Source organism: Leptonychotes weddellii, chromosome 7 (genome assembly GCF_054177405.1).
Source record: "Leptonychotes weddellii isolate Sample4059 chromosome 7, ASM5417740v2, whole genome shotgun sequence".
NCBI lineage: Eukaryota > Metazoa > Chordata > Mammalia > Carnivora > Phocidae > Leptonychotes > Leptonychotes weddellii.
In genome coordinates, this window is record NC_138375.1 from 118,849,826 (window position 1) to 118,857,248 (window position 7,423).

A 7,423-nucleotide genomic window follows, 5' to 3' on the forward strand; every position below is an offset into this window, starting at 1 on the left:
TTGATCCTGATGGTCAAAGCTAGAGAAAACAAGCTCATAATGTATAATGCTCAGTAAAAACAGAGGATGAAACTATTAGCCTTCCTTTGACAGTCCTAGAAAAATACCTTATTGACTCCAGCAGTTGGTTGGAGATCACTGAAAATCAACCAGAAAGACTGATTTTTTTTGAGTTGCTGAATTACAGCAGCCTTTGGATTAATAACCTTGCCCAAGTTTTTCAAGGGAAACTTAGAGCTTAGATTTATTAAGAGTGAGTTTTTGATAACCAAAACAATGAAATTGGAGATGATCTTGAAGATCTTGAAAGCCCTGGACCAATGAATCCATCTGAAATGATTTTCATTGCTCATCTCTTGGCTGAACAAAATGTACCTCCCTGAAGAAGAAAAGCTAAAACTTCTACTAACACTTTATTCTAGTAAGTAGGATTTAAAAAAATCTCAACCTTGCTTAGGTGATAAAATGAAAAATCAGAGTAAAAATTATTACAGGAATTCGTAAATGTAAAGTGCCTGGGGGAAATGAGTATTTTGCCTAACCAAGGATGATGAAAATAAATTTTTGGATTAGGCTGAAATTTTTATATGAGTGAGCTTACTAGAGTCTCTGTACCAAACAAAGCAGCGCCATGTAGATGTAAACATTTTCCAGGTTCATTAAGACAACTTATACTGAACACAGACCATAAGTAGCAAAAGGGATCAGAAACATCTTGACATAGTATGGAAGAAAGAGTTGAAAGAGTTTGGGAGATGGAAATGCTAGACTGAATATCCCATGCTAAAAAAAAAAAAAAGCAAAAAACCCAAACCACAAAAAACAAAAAACCTTACCTCATTCTAGGGCTTTCACACTTGGGATGAAGAATAGATTGATGAGAGAAGGACTAGAATCTTTAAAAATGACTTTGATGGTTGTTCATTCTAGGCGAGGAATTCTAGTGGAAAAGGCAGCAATTGAAATGGACAAAATTGGGGGCGCCTGGGTGCTTCAGTCTTTAAGCGTCTGCCTTTGGCTCGGGTCATGATCTCAGGGTCCTGGGATCGAGCCCTGCATCGGGCTCCCTGCTCCGCGGGAAGCCGGCTTCACCCTCTCCTACTCCCCTGCTTGTGTTCCCTCTCTCGCTGTGTCTCTCTCTGTCAAATAAATAAATAAAATCTTTAAAAAAAAAAAGAAATGGACAAAATTGTACTCTATGATTTTTGCAAAAATGGGAGGAACCTGGAGGGCAGAGCCTACGTAGTGGCCAATGAAGCAGAAGAGTGGAAAGAGGTGGTATCTTGAGGAATGATTTGACACTCAGAATTCTCTAGAATGGTTACATAATAATAGAGGTCTACCAAAATAAAATAATCAGAAAGTCAGTTAGGTATTATGTAAACTGTAAAAACCCCCATTCTATATCTGGTCAACAGAGGCCTGATTTGAGTCACAGCATTATAAAGTCCCAACCACTAACTAGGTCTCATGCCTGAGTGAGATCAAGACTCAGAGCACTTTGGATAAAGAAGAGGTCATGTACCATTAAGGAGAGGGTTATGAATTTGTCAAATTAACACTTAAATGGAACACAGGATGCCAGATGATGAGTTGCTGTGGTTCAACAACAGACCACAAGAGACATTGAAATACATAAGTTTACTGCTCGTAGATACTGGAGGAAGTACCCAGCACACCTTGGGGGGCCACATGGGAGGTCAAGGCAGAGTGCAGACAGAGAGCCAGGACCTGGGGCATATGCCTTTATTAGGGTCTGTGGGTGGAGTGCTTTGGGGTTCCCAGGCTAAGGCCAGATTGGTCAACTGAAACTGAAAGAGGAGGGCTTTGGTAAGCTCTGTGGTGGGGGCTTATCTAAGGGGGCACACAATGGGAAGGTCCTGGGAGGCAGGGCAGGCTATTCATCCCAAGGACTATTGGAAAAATCAGATCATGAACTTACATTTGCTGGTGACTCTCTGGGCTGTTATCTAGAGTATGTGCTTGCATGGAGGTGGGATGGCTTGTGTTATTTTAAAATCACTGCAGGCTGCTTGGCCAAACAAAAAGGATGCCAAGGCAGCAATACATGGAGGAGATTAGCTAAACTCTGGACAGAGAAACCCTGTGATAACACATGTGGGTGTACCTTCATCTGCTCTTTCCTAAAGAAACTCTCGAGTAAGGAAGGACTTTTGTCTACAAAATAACATTACTTTCTGGAGGTCTAGGATCCCAGTTCACTCTGATAGTTCCAATGGACATTAACTGGGATAAAAGTATGTCTATGTTAAGCTTATTTTATGGTAGACTGAAGGGGATCTTCAATATCATTTGTGGTTATTTCCCAACTCCCTTACTGTACACTTGGAATACATATCTTGAGCAACTGGAAGAATCTTTTATCCATTAAATAAGTCCTTTGGTCTCTTCTTTCTCCCAAACTAGCAAATTCAAAGCAAAATCATTTCACTGCAGGAAATGCAAGACTGACATCTACAGTCTGATCACATCCTCATTAAATTCCACTGATGGGGAGTTAGAAACACTGAAAAGTCTTGGGGAATGGCAAAGGGTTATTAGGTGTTAGTAGGTGTTATCAGGTGATGACGTGAATTGCAGTTTGTGTTTCAGATGTGGTTTTCTTACTGAGGCAATTTAATGCAACTCCTGGCACATGATAGGGAACTATGTCAGCTCAATATATTTGTCTGTTTTTTATAAATAGCATAACAATTTTGCTTTAACCTAGTAGTACACCCTCACCATCCAGACTCAGATTCATTTACTCTTATAACAAATGCTACCATCTACTTTGGACTCAAATTTGTCACGACAGTCTACCACATCCCTTCACAGTGTGGTTTCCACATTGATAACATCATGCCTGTATGTCCCGAAGAATAAGAAATAACAGGGACCCTAGATGTCTTGGTGTTATTTCCAATGGTGAAAGCCGTGGTCAGATTCCCCTATTTAAATCCCGAATCACTTCACATTTATAAAATTAAGGACTTTTTTTCTTTTTCTCACTCTCTCTCTTTCCCCATCTCACCTCAGAAAAAAAAGAAAGGATATAATAATAGCAAAGAGTGAATGTTAAGCAAGTAAAATGTAGCATTTCAGAAAAATTAATTTCCTATGTTGTAGCATATGGAACATGTGACATTTTCTGAGTTTCTCTCAGAAATATATTTCTCAAATAATGCCAATTTATATTAATGACACTAATAGAGGACAGGAGGGCCCAAACAATGAGCCTTCCTTATATGTAATGGTGAAGATTTGGTAGAACTCACCTGTGAAACCATCTGGGCCTGGTGCCACATGTATTTCCTTAGGGAATTGTCCATCTGGCCTAGGTTTTCAAATTTATTTGCATAAAGGTCTACAAAATAGTACCTGAGAATTGTTTAAAAATTTCTTCTGTTTCAAACATTATTTCCTATCTTATCACCCTTTATCTTGTATATCTGTGCTTTTTCCTTTTTTTCTTTGCTCAAGCTAGCTATTTTGATTGCTATTTTGAGCTATTTTGCTAATCTTTTCAAAAACACAGTATTCTGATTTATTAATTCAGTTTTCTGGTTTTTCTATCCTCTAACTCATTAATTTCTGTCCCCTATCTGGTGTTTTCTTTTTTTAGTTCTATGTTTTGCCATGTACCAATAATATCACACTAAAAAAGAAAATTTAGCAATATGAAGAGCTCAGAAATATTGTCCTCCTGGACAGAGATGGTAAAGATAGTTAGAACAAAATGTTTTCTTATTACAGTCTTGTATATTGTCCCTAATAAAGTCTTATTTGATTCATTAAACATTTATGTTACAAAATATATTCTGGAAGCCTTAGTCTGGACATAACATCTATTAACTAATAAGAGAAATACATCAGAAAAGGATGTGTTTTGCCTGAGAGACATATTTATCTTATTTATTTATTTATTTATTTATTTATTAGACAGAGAGAGAGCGATAGGGAGCACAAGTAGGCAGAGCGGCAGTTAGAGGGAGAGGGAGAAGCAGGCTTCCCGCGGAACAGAAAGCCTGATGCAGGGCTCGATCCCAGGACCCTGGGATTATGACCTGAGCCTAAGGGAGATGCTTAACCCAATGAGCCACCCAGGCATCCCATATCTCAATAATTTAAAAAATCTTTACTTCTCAATGACAAAAGAAGATTGATGGAAAATATATCTCACTCTTTTATATTTTATTCTTGTCAGAATATTTAGCTTATGAAACTTACTAAAAATGCAAATTTTAGGGTATTCTATGGATCTTCCTTCTTTAGAAGAGAGTGTGAAATTACATGAAATATACTGACATGTCGGGGAAAAAAGCATGTTTACTGTCTGGCTGATAATCTAAAAATAGAAAAAGACAACATTACTCTTTTTTTGCTGTTGTCTTTTTTTTTTTTTTTAAGATTCTATTTATTTTTTGACAGAGAGAGAGACAACAAGAGAGGGAACACAAGCAGGGGGAGTGAGAGAGGGAGAAGCAGGCTTCCCGCAGAGCAGAGAACCCGATGCGGGGCTCGATCCCAGGACCCTGGGATCATGACCTGAGCTGAAGGCAGATGCTTAAGGTGCCCCTGCTGTTTTCTTTTTCTGAATGTAAAATGAATCCTCTCTTTCCTTCATCACTCTGAACCTTCATAATACTTAGCACATTGGAGTCAGGGATTATTAGCTAGTGTATGTGTATGCATGTGTATGTTGGTGTGTTTTACTTTTGTTTTTCAATCTAGGCTGTAAATTCTAAAAGGACAGAGGCCAACATTCTCTTTGGGCTCACCTGAACTCCAAGCAAAGCACCACACATATGTGTGGCTAATGAACACAGAATATATTTCATTCACCTGAAAGAAAATCTTTTAGTTATTCGCTTTGTCACGTTCATCCTGTGTTCCTAAATTGAAATTGTAAAACCCACCATCATGCTCCATATAAAGTAAATTCTGGGTCAGTTACATCCATTGCTAAGGTCACAGTGAGAGAGACTTGTTGCTGTGCATTGTTTTCCCATGGTGATGCAGGGACAGGCAGATACCGGAAGGTAACATCCTACCCAGGCAAAGACCAAGAACAGAGATGTGTCAGCTAGGCAGCAAGTCAACACTAAAGACTGAAGATAAAATGCCTAATCTATTTCTTTTATTTTTTAAACATGGGATTTCTTATGGTTAACTGTGTACTGATGATAAAAATGTCAATCTAGGTAAACTGAGATAGTAATTTTAGGCTTCATGCACCTGAGTATTCCAAAATGGAATTTTGAACTTCAATTTTTACTACATTTCAATTTAGTCACTTTAAGAACTTTCCTTTTTCTATTCCCAACAGTATTTCTCTCATATTCTTATCTTCTTCCCAGTAACGGTCAATTCCTCTATCTCAAAGAATTTATAACAAGGCAGTTAACGTTCCATCTCAGGAGACTATCCTCATAAGATAATTTCACACTGAAAAACCACAGAACTCAACATTAAATTATTTTTAACACATTCTTTAGGAGACATTGTATTGCAAAGAAAAGCAACCTACCCTTCAGAAAGGATATTAAATGAAGATTAAAGATTTTGGAAATGCTTAGACAACTGTTTTGAAAAATCAACAATTTCTACCAGTACATACCCAACACAAGGGAGAAAGAAGAAATATTGTAATAATAAGAACATTTAAATGCACTCAGGAACAGCTGATGAAAAAGGTAATTTAAGAAATCAGAAATCTAGGGGTGCCTGGATGGTTCAGTCAGTTAAACATCCAACTCTTGATTTCAGCTCAGGTCATGATCTCAGGGTGGTGAGATTAAGCCCTGCATCAGGCTCAGGACTGAGTGGGGAGCCTGCTTGAGATTCTCTCTCTCTCCCTCTGCCTTCCCCCTCCCCCAACTCATGCATGTGTGCATTCTCTCTCTCTAAAAAAAATAAAAAAGAAATCTAGAAATTTCTAGATTCCTAGTTTATAATTAAAAAGCACTAATCTGTTTTCTGTCTCTAAGATGCTTTGCTATGTGTACTTTCCATTATTTCTCAACTTTAGATGGCTGAGACCGTCAAAAGCTAAGGCTATCTTCCAATCTAGACAACACTGATGGGATTTTTATATCTATGAAAATACTCCTTATTCAGTGCTAGGGAGGGGGCTGGTTGGCTTCAGGGTTCAGGTGGGCTAATGGTAAGAGATGGCTTGCTGCATAGCATATGGTGCATCAAGCTGAAAAAAACAGAATTAATGCCTTACTTCCAGAAGATGTGACAAAATTTAATAATTTCTGATATCCTAATCCAAGAGTTACCATAATTTTTTGTTAGTATTCCCTAAAGGGTTTGTTAAAAATGCAGATTTCAAGAACCCATTCTTAAAGTCCATGATTCTAGGGTCCAGAAAGCTGTTTAAAAAAAAAAAAAAAAGAGCTTTCCAGTTGGTTCTAACCTAAGCAGTCTATGTAGCACATTTTCACAACAGTGGCTTAAACTACATTCTAGATACTATGCAGAACCATATAAATTTAGATAATCAAATACTCTATTATGATATTTTATATAAAATGCCCCATCACATAATTTTTATATTACTCCTACTGCTATGGATGACAAAATTGAGAAGCATTATAGACATTGAGGTAATGGAATTTGAAAGAGGTTCTCTGATATTTTCAAAAGGGCTTTAGGGGCAGGTTTAGGTCACTTGATGTGACTTGTTTTGTTGATGTTATTAGTTCACTGGTACGTTCTGTCTGGTGACTTCTTTTCCTCACTGTGGTTTTTCCTACGGTAAGCACAGACTAAGAGATCAAGCCCTGGGTAAGTCTGTCACCTATAAACGTCTTCCTGTTTGCTGAGGCCACCCCTTATTGACATTCTAGCTTCATGCTCTAGGCAGCCTGATGTAATAGTGGACAGAACTGCTGAAGACTTACGAGAAAATCCCAATTTTTGTACTTTAAATTATTTTGTCAGTTTCCTGTATTGTTTCACGTGTTCAACATCAAAGTTTTGGTCAAGTTTTATTTATTTATTTTTTTTAAAGATTTTATTTATTTATTTGAGACAGAGAGAATGAGAGAGAGAGAGCACATGAGAGGGGGGAGGGTCAGAGGGAGAAGCAGACTCCCCACCGAGCAGGGAGCCCGACGCGGGACTCGATCCCGGGACTCCAGGATCATGACCTGAGCCGAAGGCAGTCGCCCAACCAACTGAGCCACCCAGGCGCCCCAGTTTTGGTCAAGTTTTAAACAAATACAGGCAACAATGTTGTTCCCAATTCCTCAAATCAACAGTATTTTTGCTCCATCTCCAAGTCCTACATTTGCCCAACAGTATGGCTCAAAAGACGGCTAGACCACTGGTTCCTTCGGTCAGTTTTGTTAAAGATTGGTTATGGCCATTGGCAGTACTGCCTTAGACTTAAGCAAGCGAGACCCTTGCTCTG